Here is a 17,904-nt window from a genome sequence, read left to right on the forward strand (position 1 = left end):
TACTTGACACTACATGACTAACCCAGTATTTTTAGGTACAAGATGTGTGACAATTAATGGGCACCCAAATCCAATAGAATTGCTTTACCAGACACCCATTAATTAGTGTAGTGTAAAAAACAATTGAATCACCCCAGACAGACAGACAGACATAGACATGGCACAACAATACATACACTGAGATACATGGATGGCAGTTAGAAAAGTTAAATATAGAGGAACACTGGGTTGGATGGTGGGGGGGGGGGGGGGCACTGCAATAGAGGGGCACTGGGCTGGATGGGAAGTGGGATAGTGAGATGTTGGTGGCTGAGGGGAGCAACAGGCTAGAGACGGGTTAAATTGGGGAGAACACGCGGGACACACTGTGACTTGACTTAGTAGGGGTTTTTAGCTGGGGACCATTAGGTGGAGCAATGGGCTGGTTGCAGAGGGAAGAAGGGAGACACTGGGCTGGCAGGGTGAGAGACACTGGGAAAGGGGGTCAGTGAGATAATGGAGAATACTGGGCTGGATAGAGGGGACATTGCGAATAGTGAGGGACTGGGCTGGATGGGAAGGAGACACTGAGATGGGGTGAGAGGGGGAAAACTGGGCTGGAGAATTGGGGACATTGGGCTGATTGAGGGGGGAGACTGTGACTGTACTAACTGAGGAGCTCTACATTGGGGGTCGCAAGATGAGCTGGAGAAGGAGCAGACACTGGAATGTGAACACTGACCTTGGGTTGCTGCCAATGTTCTATTCCTGGCATGCCTGGCCCTGTACATTTAGTACAGCCTTCTGAGCAGCTCTACAGCTCCAGCTGCTGCTTCTGGGATCTGGGATGCTGGTTCTGGTGCTTGTTAGAGGTGGCTGCCAGCGATCACCTCCTCACCCTATTTCCTTTCCCTGATGGTTTGCTGCGCCCCATTTCGGTGGAAGAAGAAGAAAATGGTGTGGTGTCCAGCCCAGGTGTTAGTCTCAGGCAGCCACTGCCAGTGAGAGCTAGAGCTGTGAGGAATGGAAGTGGGGCCTCTCTCTAGCTCTGTCTCTAGTTGACAGGCAATGAGGGACAGCTACTGATCAATGCTAACCGGGAACTGAATTTAAAAAAATCTAAATAAAAACACCAATAAAATGATTTCAGTGACCACAACATGGTCTGGCCCGCCGAGGAAACTCCCAGTGAAGTCTGCCACCAATCTGGGCATACATCTATCTACAGATGTATCCTCTTAAATTTAGTGTCCATATGCCATGTGGCATGCCCAGCTACTCATGCTCTGCCATGTTGTTACTTGGCATTCTAAGAAGGCTTATGCTGTATTAAGATGCATTGTAATGTACTGAGGTGCTGGAAAAGCCAGAGAGTGTAATACTACTTTCTGTCTACCAGATGTTGCTTTTCCTGAACTGCACTGCGCATGCGTCAAATACCAATGACATTGCTGACGCAGTTCCTGCTGATCGCCTGATGAAATTTGTCATTCAGAACACCGTGTAACTGAACAGTGTGTTTGTCATGAATCCAGAGCTGCAATTGAGGATTAAATAATTTGGTGTGTGAGTCTCCTAATTTTTAGAATACATACTGTATCTGTGGTGGTTAAACGATGCACTCTCAGCATGTGAGCAAGTGAGTTCAATTCATGTTCAATAATGCTCAGGTACTCTGCTGAACAGGTTGCAGTTATGTGACTGGCGGTCAGGAGACTGCCGGTCACAACACCTATCCTTATATCCTGCCCCCTCACTATCATGATGGCTGGCATGCCGACTAACAGGGACTATTCCCACTTGTGGGTGTCCATAACACCCATAGAGTGGGAATAGAACTGTGGCGTGTGCAGCTCACCACCGAGCCTACAAGGGGCTTGCTGCACTCGCCCCCCTCCCTGATGGAATTCTGTTGTTGGGATCCTGATCGCCGGGATCCCGGCAGCCGGTGACGTGTTCCACACCCTGCTGAACTGTCTCTATACTGCATCTAGTCACCTCACCCCAAACTTACATTTCTCTGTTATTGTATACCACCTAATGATGCAAACTTGCACACATTCATTTCATGTTCAGTAATGCTTAGGTACTCACGTAAACACTCTCCATAGCTAGGCACTTCACTGCATATTTGTCCTTTTCTTTACACAATAAGTGTGCCTGCATCTATGGTTGGAGTGTGCGGGTTAGCAGTTAAGGTGACCCTTTACATAGCTGTCACCCTGGGTTCGATGTGCGGGTTAGCAGTTAAGGTGACCCTTTACATAGCTGTCACCCTGGGTTCGATGTGCGGGTTAGCAGTTAAGGTGACCCTTTACATAGCTGTCACCCTGGGTTCGATGTGCGGGTTAGCAGTTAAGGTGACCCTTTACATAGCTGTCACCCTGGGTTCGATGTGCGGGTTAGCAGTTAAGGTGACCCTTTACATAGCTGTCACCCTGGGTTCAATGTGCGGGTTAGCAGTTAAGGTGACCCTTTACATAGCTGTCACCCTGGGTTCGATGTGCGGGTTAGCAGTTAAGGTGACCCTTTACATAGCTGTCACCCTGGGTTCGATGTGCGGGTTAGCAGTTAAGGTGACCCTTTACATAGCTGTCACCCTGGGTTCGATGTGCGGGTTAGCAGTTAAGGTGACCCTTTACATAGCTGTCACCCTGGGTTCAATGTGCGGGTTAGCAGTTAAGGTGACCCTTTACATAGCTGTCACCCTGGGTTCGATGTGCGGGTTAGCAGTTAAGGTGACCCTTTACATAGCTGTCACCCTGGGTTCGATGTGCGGGTTAGCAGTTAAGGTGACCCTTTACATAGCTGTCACCCTGGGTTCGATGTGCGGGTTAGCAGTTAAGGTGACCCTTTACATAGCTGTCACCCTGGGTTCGATGTGCGGGTTAGCAGTTAAGGTGACCCTTTACATAGCTGTCACCCTGGGTTCGATGTGCGGGTTAGCAGTTAAGGTGACCCTTTACATAGCTGTCACCCTGGGTTCGATGTGCGGGTTAGCAGTTAAGGTGACCCTTTACATAGCTGTCACCCTGGGTTCAATGTGCGGGTTAGCAGTTAAGGTGACCCTTTACATAGCTGTCACCCTGGGTTCGATGTGCGGGTTAGCAGTTAAGGTGACCCTTTACATAGCTGTCACCCTGGGTTCGATGTGCGGGTTAGCAGTTAAGGTGACCCTTTACATAGCTGTCACCCTGGGTTCGATGTGCGGGTTAGCAGTTAAGGTGACCCTTTACATAGCTGTCACCCTGGGTTCAATGTGCGGGTTAGCAGTTAAGGTGACCCTTTACATAGCTGTCACCCTGGGTTCGATGTGCGGGTTAGCAGTTAAGGTGACCCTTTACATAGCTGTCACCCTGGGTTCGATGTGCGGGTTAGCAGTTAAGGTGACCCTTTACATAGCTGTCACCCTGGGTTCGATGTGCGGGTTAGCAGTTAAGGTGACCCTTTACATAGCTGTCACCCTGGGTTCGATGTGCGGGTTAGCAGTTAAGGTGACCCTTTACATAGCTGTCACCCTGGGTTCGATGTGCGGGTTAGCAGTTAAGGTGACCCTTTACATAGCTGTCACCCTGGGTTCGATGTGCGGGTTAGCAGTTAAGGTGACCCTTTACATAGCTGTCACCCTGGGTTCGATGTGCGGGTTAGCAGTTAAGGTGACCCTTTACATAGCTGTCACCCTGGGTTCGATGTGCGGGTTAGCAGTTAAGGTGACCCTTTACATAGCTGTCACCCTGGGTTCGATGTGCGGGTTAGCAGTTAAGGTGACCCTTTACATAGCTGTCACCCTGGGTTCGATGTGCGGGTTAGCAGTTAAGGTGACCCTTTACATAGCTGTCACCCTGGGTTCGATGTGCGGGTTAGCAGTTAAGGTGACCCTTTACATAGCTGTCACCCTGGGTTCGATGTGCGGGTTAGCAGTTAAGGTGACCCTTTACATAGCTGTCACCCTGGGTTCGATGTGCGGGTTAGCAGTTAAGGTGACCCTTTACATAGCTGTCACCCTGGGTTCGATGTGCGGGTTAGCAGTTAAGGTGACCCTTTACATAGCTGTCACCCTGGGTTCGATGTGCGGGTTAGCAGTTAAGGTGACCCTTTACATAGCTGTCACCCTGGGTTCGATGTGCGGGTTAGCAGTTAAGGTGACCCTTTACATAGCTGTCACCCTGGGTTCGATGTGCGGGTTAGCAGTTAAGGTGACCCTTTACATAGCTGTCACCCTGGGTTCAATGTGCGGGTTAGCAGTTAAGGTGACCCTTTACATAGCTGTCACCCTGGGTTCGATGTGCGGGTTAGCAGTTAAGGTGACCCTTTACATAGCTGTCACCCTGGGTTCGATGTGCGGGTTAGCAGTTAAGGTGACCCTTTACATAGCTGTCACCCTGGGTTCGATGTGCGGGTTAGCAGTTAAGGTGACCCTTTACATAGCTGTCACCCTGGGTTCGATGTGCGGGTTAGCAGTTAAGGTGACCCTTTACATAGCTGTCACCCTGGGTTCGATGTGCGGGTTAGCAGTTAAGGTGACCCTTTACATAGCTGTCACCCTGGGTTCGATGTGCGGGTTAGCAGTTAAGGTGACCCTTTACATAGCTGTCACCCTGGGTTCGATGTGCGGGTTAGCAGTTAAGGTGACCCTTTACATAGCTGTCACCCTGGGTTCGATGTGCGGGTTAGCAGTTAAGGTGACCCTTTACATAGCTGTCACCCTGGGTTCGATGTGCGGGTTAGCAGTTAAGGTGACCCTTTACATAGCTGTCACCCTGGGTTCGATGTGCGGGTTAGCAGTTAAGGTGACCCTTTACATAGCTGTCACCCTGGGTTCGATGTGCGGGTTAGCAGTTAAGGTGACCCTTTACATAGCTGTCACCCTGGGTTCGATGTGCGGGTTAGCAGTTAAGGTGACCCTTTACATAGCTGTCACCCTGGGTTCGATGTGCGGGTTAGCAGTTAAGGTGACCCTTTACATAGCTGTCACCCTGGGTTCGATGTGCGGGTTAGCAGTTAAGGTGACCCTTTACATAGCTGTCACCCTGGGTTCGATGTGCGGGTTAGCAGTTAAGGTGACCCTTTACATAGCTGTCACCCTGGGTTCGATGTGCGGGTTAGCAGTTAAGGTGACCCTTTACATAGCTGTCACCCTGGGTTCGATGTGCGGGTTAGCAGTTAAGGTGACCCTTTACATAGCTGTCACCCTGGGTTCGATGTGCGGGTTAGCAGTTAAGGTGACCCTTTACATAGCTGTCACCCTGGGTTCGATGTGCGGGTTAGCAGTTAAGGTGACCCTTTACATAGCTGTCACCCTGGGTTCGATGTGCGGGTTAGCAGTTAAGGTGACCCTTTACATAGCTGTCACCCTGGGTTCAATGTGCGGGTTAGCAGTTAAGGTGACCCTTTACATAGCTGTCACCCTGGGTTCGATGTGCGGGTTAGCAGTTAAGGTGACCCTTTACATAGCTGTCACCCTGGGTTCGATGTGCGGGTTAGCAGTTAAGGTGACCCTTTACATAGCTGTCACCCTGGGTTCGATGTGCGGGTTAGCAGTTAAGGTGACCCTTTACATAGCTGTCACCCTGGGTTCAATGTGCGGGTTAGCAGTTAAGGTGACCCTTTACATAGCTGTCACCCTGGGTTCGATGTGCGGGTTAGCAGTTAAGGTGACCCTTTACATAGCTGTCACCCTGGGTTCGATGTGCGGGTTAGCAGTTAAGGTGACCCTTTACATAGCTGTCACCCTGGGTTCGATGTGCGGGTTAGTAGTTAAGGTGACCCTTTACATAGCTGTCACCCTGGGTTCGATGTGCGGGTTAGCAGTTAAGGTGACCCTTTACATAGCTGTCACCCTGGGTTCGATGTGCGGGTTAGCAGTTAAGGTGACCCTTTACATAGCTGTCACCCTGGGTTCGATGTGCGGGTTAGCAGTTAAGGTGACCCTTTACATAGCTGTCACCCTGGGTTCGATGTGCGGGTTAGCAGTTAAGGTGACCCTTTACATAGCTGTCACCCTGGGTTCGATGTGCGGGTTAGCAGTTAAGGTGACCCTTTACATAGCTGTCACCCTGGGTTCGATGTGCGGGTTAGCAGTTAAGGTGACCCTTTACATAGCTGTCACCCTGGGTTCGATGTGCGGGTTAGCAGTTAAGGTGACCCTTTACATAGCTGTCACCCTGGGTTCGATGTGCGGGTTAGCAGTTAAGGTGACCCTTTACATAGCTGTCACCCTGGGTTCGATGTGCGGGTTAGCAGTTAAGGTGACCCTTTACATAGCTGTCACCCTGGGTTCGATGTGCGGGTTAGCAGTTAAGGTGACCCTTTACATAGCTGTCACCCTGGGTTCGATGTGCGGGTTAGCAGTTAAGGTGACCCTTTACATAGCTGTCACCCTGGGTTCGATGTGCGGGTTAGCAGTTAAGGTGACCCTTTACATAGCTGTCACCCTGGGTTCAATGTGCGGGTTAGCAGTTAAGGTGACCCTTTACATAGCTGTCACCCTGGGTTCGATGTGCGGGTTAGCAGTTAAGGTGACCCTTTACATAGCTGTCACCCTGGGTTCGATGTGCGGGTTAGCAGTTAAGGTGACCCTTTACATAGCTGTCACCCTGGGTTCGATGTGCGGGTTAGCAGTTAAGGTGACCCTTTACATAGCTGTCACCCTGGGTTCAATGTGCGGGTTAGCAGTTAAGGTGACCCTTTACATAGCTGTCACCCTGGGTTCGATGTGCGGGTTAGCAGTTAAGGTGACCCTTTACATAGCTGTCACCCTGGGTTCGATGTGCGGGTTAGTAGTTAAGGTGACCCTTTACATAGCTGTCACCCTGGGTTCGATGTGCGGGTTAGCAGTTAAGGTGACCCTTTACATAGCTGTCACCCTGGGTTCGATGTGCGGGTTAGCAGTTAAGGTGACCCTTTACATAGCTGTCACCCTGGGTTCGATGTGCGGGTTAGCAGTTAAGGTGACCCTTTACATAGCTGTCACCCTGGGTTCGATGTGCGGGTTAGCAGTTAAGGTGACCCTTTACATAGCTGTCACCCTGGGTTCGATGTGCGGGTTAGCAGTTAAGGTGACCCTTTACATAGCTGTCACCCTGGGTTCGATGTGCGGGTTAGCAGTTAAGGTGACCCTTTACATAGCTGTCACCCTGGGTTCGATGTGCGGGTTAGCAGTTAAGGTGACCCTTTACATAGCTGTCACCCTGGGTTCGATGTGCGGGTTAGCAGTTAAGGTGACCCTTTACATAGCTGTCACCCTGGGTTCGATGTGCGGGTTAGCAGTTAAGGTGACCCTTTACATAGCTGTCACCCTGGGTTCGATGTGCGGGTTAGCAGTTAAGGTGACCCTTTACATAGCTGTCACCCTGGGTTCGATGTGCGGGTTAGCAGTTAAGGTGACCCTTTACATAGCTGTCACCCTGGGTTCGATGTGCGGGTTAGCAGTTAAGGTGACCCTTTACATAGCTGTCACCCTGGGTTCGATGTGCGGGTTAGCAGTTAAGGTGACCCTTTACATAGCTGTCACCCTGGGTTCGATGTGCGGGTTAGCAGTTAAGGTGACCCTTTACATAGCTGTCACCCTGGGTTCGATGTGCGGGTTAGCAGTTAAGGTGACCCTTTACATAGCTGTCACCCTGGGTTCGATGTGCGGGTTAGCAGTTAAGGTGACCCTTTACATAGCTGTCACCCTGGGTTCGATGTGCGGGTTAGCAGTTAAGGTGACCCTTTACATAGCTGTCACCCTGGGTTCGATGTGCGGGTTAGCAGTTAAGGTGACCCTTTACATAGCTGTCACCCTGGGTTCGATGTGCGGGTTAGCAGTTAAGGTGACCCTTTACATAGCTGTCACCCTGGGTTCGATGTGCGGGTTAGCAGTTAAGGTGACCCTTTACATAGCTGTCACCCTGGGTTCGATGTGCGGGTTAGCAGTTAAGGTGACCCTTTACATAGCTGTCACCCTGGGTTCGATGTGCGGGTTAGTAGTTAAGGTGACCCTTTACATAGCTGTCACCCTGGGTTCGATGTGCGGGTTAGCAGTTAAGGTGACCCTTTACATAGCTGTCACCCTGGGTTCGATGTGCGGGTTAGCAGTTAAGGTGACCCTTTACATAGCTGTCACCCTGGGTTCGATGTGCGGGTTAGCAGTTAAGGTGACCCTTTACATAGCTGTCACCCTGGGTTCGATGTGCGGGTTAGCAGTTAAGGTGACCCTTTACATAGCTGTCACCCTGGGTTCGATGTGCGGGTTAGCAGTTAAGGTGACCCTTTACATAGCTGTCACCCTGGGTTCGATGTGCGGGTTAGCAGTTAAGGTGACCCTTTACATAGCTGTCACCCTGGGTTCGATGTGCGGGTTAGCAGTTAAGGTGACCCTTTACATAGCTGTCACCCTGGGTTCGATGTGCGGGTTAGCAGTTAAGGTGACCCTTTACATAGCTGTCACCCTGGGTTCGATGTGCGGGTTAGCAGTTAAGGTGACCCTTTACATAGCTGTCACCCTGGGTTCGATGTGCGGGTTAGCAGTTAAGGTGACCCTTTACATAGCTGTCACCCTGGGTTCGATGTGCGGGTTAGCAGTTAAGGTGACCCTTTACATAGCTGTCACCCTGGGTTCGATGTGCGGGTTAGCAGTTAAGGTGACCCTTTACATAGCTGTCACCCTGGGTTCGATGTGCGGGTTAGCAGTTAAGGTGACCCTTTACATAGCTGTCACCCTGGGTTCGATGTGCGGGTTAGCAGTTAAGGTGACCCTTTACATAGCTGTCACCCTGGGTTCGATGTGCGGGTTAGCAGTTAAGGTGACCCTTTACATAGCTGTCACCCTGGGTTCGATGTGCGGGTTAGCAGTTAAGGTGACCCTTTACATAGCTGTCACCCTGGGTTCGATGTGCGGGTTAGCAGTTAAGGTGACCCTTTACATAGCTGTCACCCTGGGTTCGATGTGCGGGTTAGCAGTTAAGGTGACCCTTTACATAGCTGTCACCCTGGGTTCGATGTGCGGGTTAGCAGTTAAGGTGACCCTTTACATAGCTGTCACCCTGGGTTCGATGTGCGGGTTAGCAGTTAAGGTGACCCTTTACATAGCTGTCACCCTGGGTTCGATGTGCGGGTTAGCAGTTAAGGTGACCCTTTACATAGCTGTCACCCTGGGTACGATGTGCGGGTTAGCAGTTAAGGTGACCCTTTACATAGCTGTCACCCTGGGTTCGATGTGCGGGTTAGCAGTTAAGGTGACCCTTTACATAGCTGTCACCTTGGGTTCGATGTGCGGGTTAGCAGTTAAGGTGACCCTTTACATAGCTGTCACCCTGGGTTCGATGTGCGGGTTAGTAGTTAAGGTGACCCTTTACATAGCTGTCACCCTGGGTTCGATGTGCGGGTTAGCAGTTAAGGTGACCCTTTACATAGCTGTCACCCTGGGTTCGATGTGCGGGTTAGCAGTTAAGGTGACCCTTTACATAGCTGTCACCCTGGGTTCGAATCCTGCTAAGGAGCAATGTTGTTTGCAGATCATTATTTTTTTAGGGTTAGATTCCAGTGCAGCTCAGTGGCATAGCACTGAAATGAAAGTTTTGTGTGAGGTGTCTAGCAATGGAGAGAGTTCATCAGAGTAGCTGAGCATTACTGAACATGAATAGAACTCATATTGTGAAATGTGGAGCTTGCGTTTAACCACCAAAGTTATGTGTGCCAGATTGCAAAACTAAAATTACAAGAACACATTATAATGTTTTGACGATAAAATAATAAGGATTTGCAAGTGGGATTCGGCCCCAGGGTGACAGCTACTGTATGTAAAGTGTTGCCTTAACCATTAGCCCCCGCACTCCAGCCGTAGATCCAGGAACACCTGTTGTGTGTGTCATGTTAAGCAAGGGACCGATATACAGTGAGGTTCCTAACTATGGAAAGAGTTCAGCAGAGTACTTGAGCATTATTGAACATGAATTGAACTCACTTTGGGAATGTTGAGCATGTGTCTTTTAATAACCAAACTTACCGAATGTATGCCAGATTGCGTCATTGCTACAGTAAGGTACACTACAAGGTCAATATTGGTTTAGAGTACAATGCAGATCGGTGGCACACAGTAACATAGAAATTAAGCTTGGTAGGAGGTGCCGAGATGAGTGACTGTTTACACCGCCAATATGTGATTGACAGACTTATCAGGGATCACCGTCCACTCACACAATATTGTTTTCCATACTGTACTTTTCATTCTTAGAACATTCCCCACCCGGTGGTTGAGCTGTGTATTGCATGTCATGTATTCTCTCGTGGTGTGCCGTACGTCATGATATTCTGCGACTGGGAATCCATGTCATGACATGCTGCGACTGGAAGTCTTGAATTCTGTGCTACGAGCAAAGATGTAAGAAGACACATCTGTATATGTATAATATATATATATATATATATATATGTATATATATATATATATATATATACACACACACACACACACACACACACACACAATGTATATATATATATATATATATATATATATATATACATACACTCAGAGAACCTACAGAAAAGTTCTGTGTGCAAATAATTTATGATTCACTAAACTGTGATTAATAGAGAGAAGGATTATATTTGCTAGCCTCTCACAGAGGATAGTGATATCTTACATTAATGGTGTACACATTGATATTTGCCCCCATGAAGGTTATTAGAAGATCGTTCTTAGCAAGATATACAATTTTCAACCTTCTATGTTATACTGAACATTTATCTCCTATACAGACATTTCTCTTGTGGATACATTAATATTTATGGTGGATAGTGTGATAATTAAATATTTCATGTGGTTTAAATAAAAGAGACACAAGCATTGTAATACATTAAGATGTAATAAAGACACAGCAGGACAACTTGTTTTAAATCACAAACTATTTGTGTTTCCCTGTGATTTTAAAAATAGTTTGCTAGTTTAACAAAAAAAGAAAACTTTTATTATTAAATACATTAAAAGTTATGTCTTAAACGTGCACCAATACAAAACTTTTCAGTGTAAACTGAAAAAGGTACAGTATTCAAAGTGTACATACTACATCATTGCTTATTCAGTCCACACTAGGGACCTAATTCAGACCTGATCGTAGCAGCAACTTTGTTAGCAGATGGGCAAAACCATGTGCACTGCAGGGGGGCAGATAAAACATGAGCAGAGAGAGTTAGATTTGGGTGGGGTGTGTTAAAACTGAAATCTAAGGGGTATATTCAATAACTGTCGAAAGCTGTCATCTTGTTGGAAAGACGGCAGCTCCCGACAGTTTTAGGTCGGAAGGGGTTCCGACCTATTTATTAAGGCCCCATTTATTCCGACAAGTCGGGAAACCCGACTTGTCGGAATGGTGTCGGAATGCACGCTGATAGGCGGCTTCAGCAGCAGTCGGATTTGGACGCTCTTTTGAATATGGGTTGTCGGGTCCATTCCGACAACTGCATGGACTCGACTCTTATTGAATATACCCCTAAATTGCAGTGTAAAAATAAAGCAGCCAGTATTTACTCTGCACAGAACCAATATAAACCACTCAAATCTAACTCTCTCTGCACATGTTATATCTCCCCCCCCTCCCCCCCTCCTGCACTGCACATGGTTTTGCCCACCTGCTAACAAAGTTGCTGCTACGAACAGGTCTGAATTAGGCTCCAGGTACATAGCGCCAACAATTTACATGATGGAGCTACAGTACAAGAGTGGTGGCCATCTTAGATACATGTCTTGGATCCCCGGCCACAGTGATACATAGAAAACATTTCCTGTTATTCTATCCCTGAAATAAGGCTTTTATTTAACACTGATGTTGTCAATGTGTGACCATATCTACACAATATTTTATTCAACCTCAGGTAAGGTTGCATAAGAAATGGCAATATTGTCATAGCAAATTCTTAATGTTCCCAGTTCTGCAACCCTCTTTCTCTTTACACTATTAGTGTGTCAGAGTATCATCAGATGTCAGCATCAGGTATCAATAACTTACCTGGCTCCACCTAACCAATATCAGCTAGAATTTGAAAGGTATACTCTCACCTCCCACTTTTGTGTCAGCTGTCAGGACAGGATACTGATTATTACATTACATGTCAGGCATTTCTTTTAAGGGGGAGGGCAGATTTTAAAATCCTTAGCAATTCATCAACACATAACCCTAGCAACAGAAGCGCAGTTTGGTGCTAAGGCTCTGTATGACATTGCATGTTTTTGTTTTGTTTTAGTTTTCTAAAATCCAACAGACTTGTTGAATGCAGAAACACTAATATCCCAAAAAAATGTAAACTCAGAAAACCGGTGTTTTCTCGTCTCGGGAGTCTGGAGGAGTCCCAGCGTCAGTTGGCGCAATTTTTTCAAGGTATATCTACTCTGCAAGATTCCATGCAGGTCGACATTGCCAACATGGCCGCCAGTCGACGAACTGAACCTCAACAAGTTGCGCCTCCTCCAGTGCTGATGGCTGCGTCACCCTCTTCCTTACGCTTACCCACGCCCACCAAGTTCGACGGGAACCACGAAGATGTGTCGTGGGTTCTTGAATCAGTGTGAGATTCATTTCTCTCTGCAGACTTTCAACTTCCCATCCCAGAAAGCTAAAGTTCCTTATATAGTATCTCTCCTGGCAGGCTCTGCTCTGGACTGGGTGTCACCTCTGTTGGAAAGAGCCGATCCCCTACTTGATAATTACTCTGAATTCCTAGTCTCCTTCCGGAAGATTTTTGACGAACCCGGAAGGACCACATCTGCTTCTATTGAGATAATGCGTCTCCGGCAAGGGAACCGGACCATCGGTCAGTACGCAGTACAGTTTCAGACCTATGCCTCTGAACTCCGGTGTAACGAGGAAGCCTTAGTAGCCGCCTTCTGTAGTGGTCTGGTAAAGAAAATTAAGGATGAACTGGCTACTAGGGATTTACCACCCAAGTTGGACGATCTGATTTCCCTGTGTACCAAGGTGGATCTGCACTTCCGAGAGTGACAATTGGAAAAGAATCGAGGGGAACGTCCGAGATTCCGTCCTCTGCCACCTCCTTCTACCTCTCCACCTGAGGTGACTCAAGACGAGCCTATGCAAGTTAATAGGGCTCGCTTAACGCCTGAGGAACGTCAAAGGAGACGCAGGGAGAACTTGTGTCTGTATTGCGGAGCTTCCGGCCACTTGGTGGCTTCCTGCACTCAGCGTCCGGGAAACTAGACCTCCTAACCAGCCGTGGAGACACTAGGTTAGGAGTGTTGAATTCGTCTCCATCTCACTCTGAACCAGCCTTTGAAGTTACCTTGACCTTGCCGCAGGGTCCTAAAAATTTCCATTCTCTTCTAAATTTGGGAGCCGCTGGGAATTTCGTCACAGCAGATGTGGTGCAGCAATTTCAGATACCTACAGTCAAGATTCCTCGTCCGATTTCTCTTTCTGCTGTGGACGGTAGCAGAATTTCTAGTGGAATTGTCACCCAACAGACTCTCCCTCTTGGAGCACTCCATAAGGAGTTACTTAATTTCTTAGTTATTCCAAAGGCTACTCATGATATTGTTTTAGGGCTACCTTGGCTCCAGAGGCACAACCCAAGAATTAATTGGGAAAATATGCAAGTTTTGGCTTGGGGAGAGACCTGTTCCCATTCCTGTCTTCCTTGTATCAAACCTCTGAATAAATGCAACCTGGAATCTCATCCTCTAATTCCGCCTCAGTATTCTTCTTATTACGATGTCTTTAGCAAGCAAGCAGCAGAGGTTCTTCCTCCTCACAGATCCTGGGACTGTCCTATTGATCTTCTACCTTGGAAAACACCTCCTAGGGGGCGAGTATACTATCTTTCGGCTCCTGAGACAGAATCCATGTCGGAGTACATTAAGGAAAATCTGGCCAGAGGGTTCATCCGGCCTTCCACGTCCCCGGCCGGTGCAGGGTTTTTCTTCGTACAGAAAAAAGATGGAGGTTTTCGCCCTTGCATCAATTACCGGGGTTTAAATGAAATAACAATCAAAAATCGTTACCCATTACCCCTGATCTCGGAGCTTTTTGATCGAGTTAAGGGTACTTCAATCTTCTGCAAATTAGATCTCAGAGGAGCATATAATCTGATCCGGATTAGAGCGGGTGATGAGTGGAAAACGGCCTTTAACACTCGAGATGGGCATTTTGAATATCAAGTTATGCCCTTCGGCCTTAGTAATGCGCCAGCTGTTTTCCAAAACTTTGTGAACGAAATCTTCAGAGATCTACTGTATAAATTGGTCTTAGTCTATCTAGATGACATCTTGATTTTCTCATTCTCTATGAAAGACCATCGTTTGCAAGTTCAAGAGGTGCTTAAGAGACTGCGGCAACACCACTTATACTGCAAACTTGAAAAATGTGTCTTCGAACAGCCTTCTATGCCTTTCCTGGGGTACATAATTTCAGGCTCTAGGTTGGAGATGGACCCAGCCAAGATACAAGCGATCCTCGATTGGCCGAAACCCAACACTCTTAAATCTATACAGCGATTCTTGGGCTTTGCAAACTTCTATCGAAGATTTATCAATGGATTCTCTGCTATAGTGGCTCCTATCACCGCTCTCACTCGGAAGGAGGCTAATCCTAGGGAATGGTCTCCAGCAGCTGAAGCAGCGTTCCTACACTTGAAACAGGCCTTCACTATGGCTCCGGTTCTAAGGCAACCTGATACCAACAAAGCCTTTGTATTGGAGGTTGACGCTTCTGCCGACGCTGTGGGAGCAGTCCTCTCCCAGAGGTTGGAGGATAACACGTTGCATCCATGCGGATTCTTTTCCAAAAAATTTCTTCCAGCGGAGAGGAATTATACTATAGGGGTGCAAGAACTTTTGGCCGTAAAGTTAGCTCTAGAAGAGTGGCGGTATCTCTTGGAGGGAGCCAAATTCCCCATCTCTATTTTCACTGATCATAAGAACCTAATCTTCCTCAGGAATATCCAGTGTCTGAACCCTCGCTTAGCTCGGTGGGCTATGTTCTTCACCAGATTCAACTTTGTTCTTACTTTTAGACACGGGGCTCAAAACCAAAAAGCGGATGCTCTCTCCCGGTCCTACTCCTCAGACGACTCTAAGGACTCACCTCCCCCTCAGCCGGTACTAGAGACTTGAAATTTTGCTTCGACTAAGAATCAACCCCCAGTGGGGAGGGTTGTTCATTCCTCTCTCTCTCCAGAAGAGGTTGTTATCCTGGGCTCAATCTTCACGGTTTTCCGGTCATGCTGGAGTACACAAGACGACCAAACTTATTCAGTGCTCTTATTGGTGGCCTTCTTTAAAGTCTGATATCTCTACCTTCATTGCCTCCTGTACCAAATGTGCACAACACAAGATCCTTCGACAACATCCCATTGGGCAATTGTCTCCGTTAGCTGTTCCCAAGTTGCCTTGGACACATCTTTCTATGGGCTTTGTCACAGATTTACCCGCCTCTAAAGGGTATACAACCATTTGGGTAGTTGTTGATCGCTTCTCCAAGATGGCTCGATTTGTACCTCTCAAGGGTCTTCCTTTGGCACCTGAATTAGCACAGCTCTTCATCTCAGAAATCTTCAGATTCCATGGTCTTCCAACTGAGATAGTTTCCGATCGTGGAGTCCAGTTCGTGGCCAGGTTTAGGAGGGCTCTCTGCACAGCTTTACAAATTCAACTAAAATTTTCAACAGCATATCATCATCAGACCAACGGGAGCACGGAAAGAGTCAACTAAGATTTGGAGACCTTCCTCAGAATTCATGTCTCTTCCTCCCAGGACGACTGGTTCGAACAGCTGCCATGGGCAGAATTTGCTCATAACAATTCCTACCACTCTTCCACAGGTCATACTCCTTTCTTCACAGTATATGGGTTCCTGAGTTCTTGGCTCTACCCAATCTGGATCTTCCTGCAGTACAAAAAACTTTCAAGGAACTCTCCAGAATTTGGAAAATAGTTCATCAAAATCTACAAAAGACATCCATTCGTTATAAATTCTGGGCGGATAGGAAAAGAAGAATTGCACCTAAACTACATGTAGGTGATCAAGTTTGGCTCTCAACTCGTAACTTGAGGTTACGTGTTCCGTCTATGAAATTTGCTCCTCGCTACATCGGTCCCTTCCCAGTGGAACAGATGATCAGCCTAGTAACTTACAAACTTAAGTTACCCTCCTATTTAAGAGTCTTCCCAACCTTCCATATCTCGCTTCTAAAACCCCTAATTTTAAACAAGTTCTGCAAAATTCTTCCCCGTTCTCCAAGAGTGGTCACAGACCGTGGGGTCAAATTCGAGGTTAAGAAAGTCCTTGATTCCCAGATGCGACATGGTCATCTACAATATCTCCTGGACTGGAAGGGGTATGGTCCTGAAGAGCGTTCTTGGGAGGATCCATCAGATATACACGCCCCTGCGTTGCTTCACAAGTTTCATGAAGTGAATCCCAGCAAGCCTGGTGGCTGTCCAGTAGCCATCCCTAAAAGGGGGGGTAATGTCACGGTCCGGCGGATCGGGTTCCGGGAAAAGTGGTACTTACCTGTCCGGACGCTCTGGTGCAGTCCCTCCGGTGGGGGTGCGGGCTGCTGGCGAGGGGCATGACTTGCAGGCATATCTGGGAGGAGAGGTCTCAGAGGCAGCTGCAAACATCTGTGCAGCTTCCAGCTGCAGAGGTATGGAATGGGCGTCGCTGCTTTGGAAGGATCAGCTAATCTAAAACACTCAGTCACCTGCAAGGTTTGCAAAACCAATGGGAAACAGTCTGCAGGTATAAATCTGGGGATTTCTGGGTAAGAAATCGCCAGTGCAACGTCTCTCACACAGTACTGTGTGTGTGTGTGTGTGTGTGTGTGTGTGTGTGTGTGTGTGTGTGTGTGTCAATCTGTGCTCCACAGCCTTGAATCTACAGCATTCTATTCCAGTTTCTCTGCAAGTTCCTAGAATTCCAGGTTTCTTCACTTCACCGACTGAATACTCAGTTTTCAGCTCCAGCATAATCCTCTCAGAAGTCCTATGAAAAATACTTTCATCCAGCCTGCCCGGTTTATCCTGTGGAAAGCTACCGACACCGAAACCCAAGCCACAACTCCGGATATTCAAAATCCAAGCCCCGTGACAATATATAAGTACAGTAAGTTTCTCTTCTGCAATTTATTAGAGCAGCTTACAAAAGGGAGAAACATGTGTTATTGATGACATTTGGATCTCTCCGTAATTAATAGTATGTATGTATAAAACAGAAGGTACTATTACTTTGAGTAGAAAACCCCTCCATAATATTATATAAGACATTAGACATTTGTTTGGGGAGTATACCCATTTCTAGACATAATCCAAAATAGATCATTAAAAACTCACAAACAAAAATCATTGGCAAGCATAACAAATCTAGTACTACATAACCAGGAATCAAAGGAATATTTATGTATAAGCAGTACAATAATATTTTTGGTTGCATATTTGTAGACTATAATGTATGTTTGAATAAACTGGAAATAAATCTTCATATCAGGTGAAACTACCAACCAAATAATTATCCACATAATCTCAGTATGATACATTTTATTTGTAACACTGCAGGACATCTAGTCTTCAATGTAGAACTGTTAATTTACAGGAATAACAATTTGATTTACACATTTGTTGAGAAAGATCAGCAGTAATACATAAACAATGTATTCCTCTAAAAAAGAACACTATAAGAAATTCCTTTTTTATACAGTAGTTACATAGTGTTATATTTAGCATATACTGTATATTATACAGTATATGCAAAATATAACACAATTATATATACTACACGTGTAAAGGGACAGCATAGCATAATTTTAATAAGGAATTTCATTTGATTTTTCATTACTACTTTTACTTTTAAAAATATATATATATTTTTAAACTCAGCATTTCCAACAACTATGATACTCTATTTTTTAATAATAATAATAATAATAATAATAATA

This window comes from Pseudophryne corroboree, chromosome 4, assembly GCF_028390025.1.
Source record: "Pseudophryne corroboree isolate aPseCor3 chromosome 4, aPseCor3.hap2, whole genome shotgun sequence".
Lineage (NCBI taxonomy): Eukaryota > Metazoa > Chordata > Amphibia > Anura > Myobatrachidae > Pseudophryne > Pseudophryne corroboree.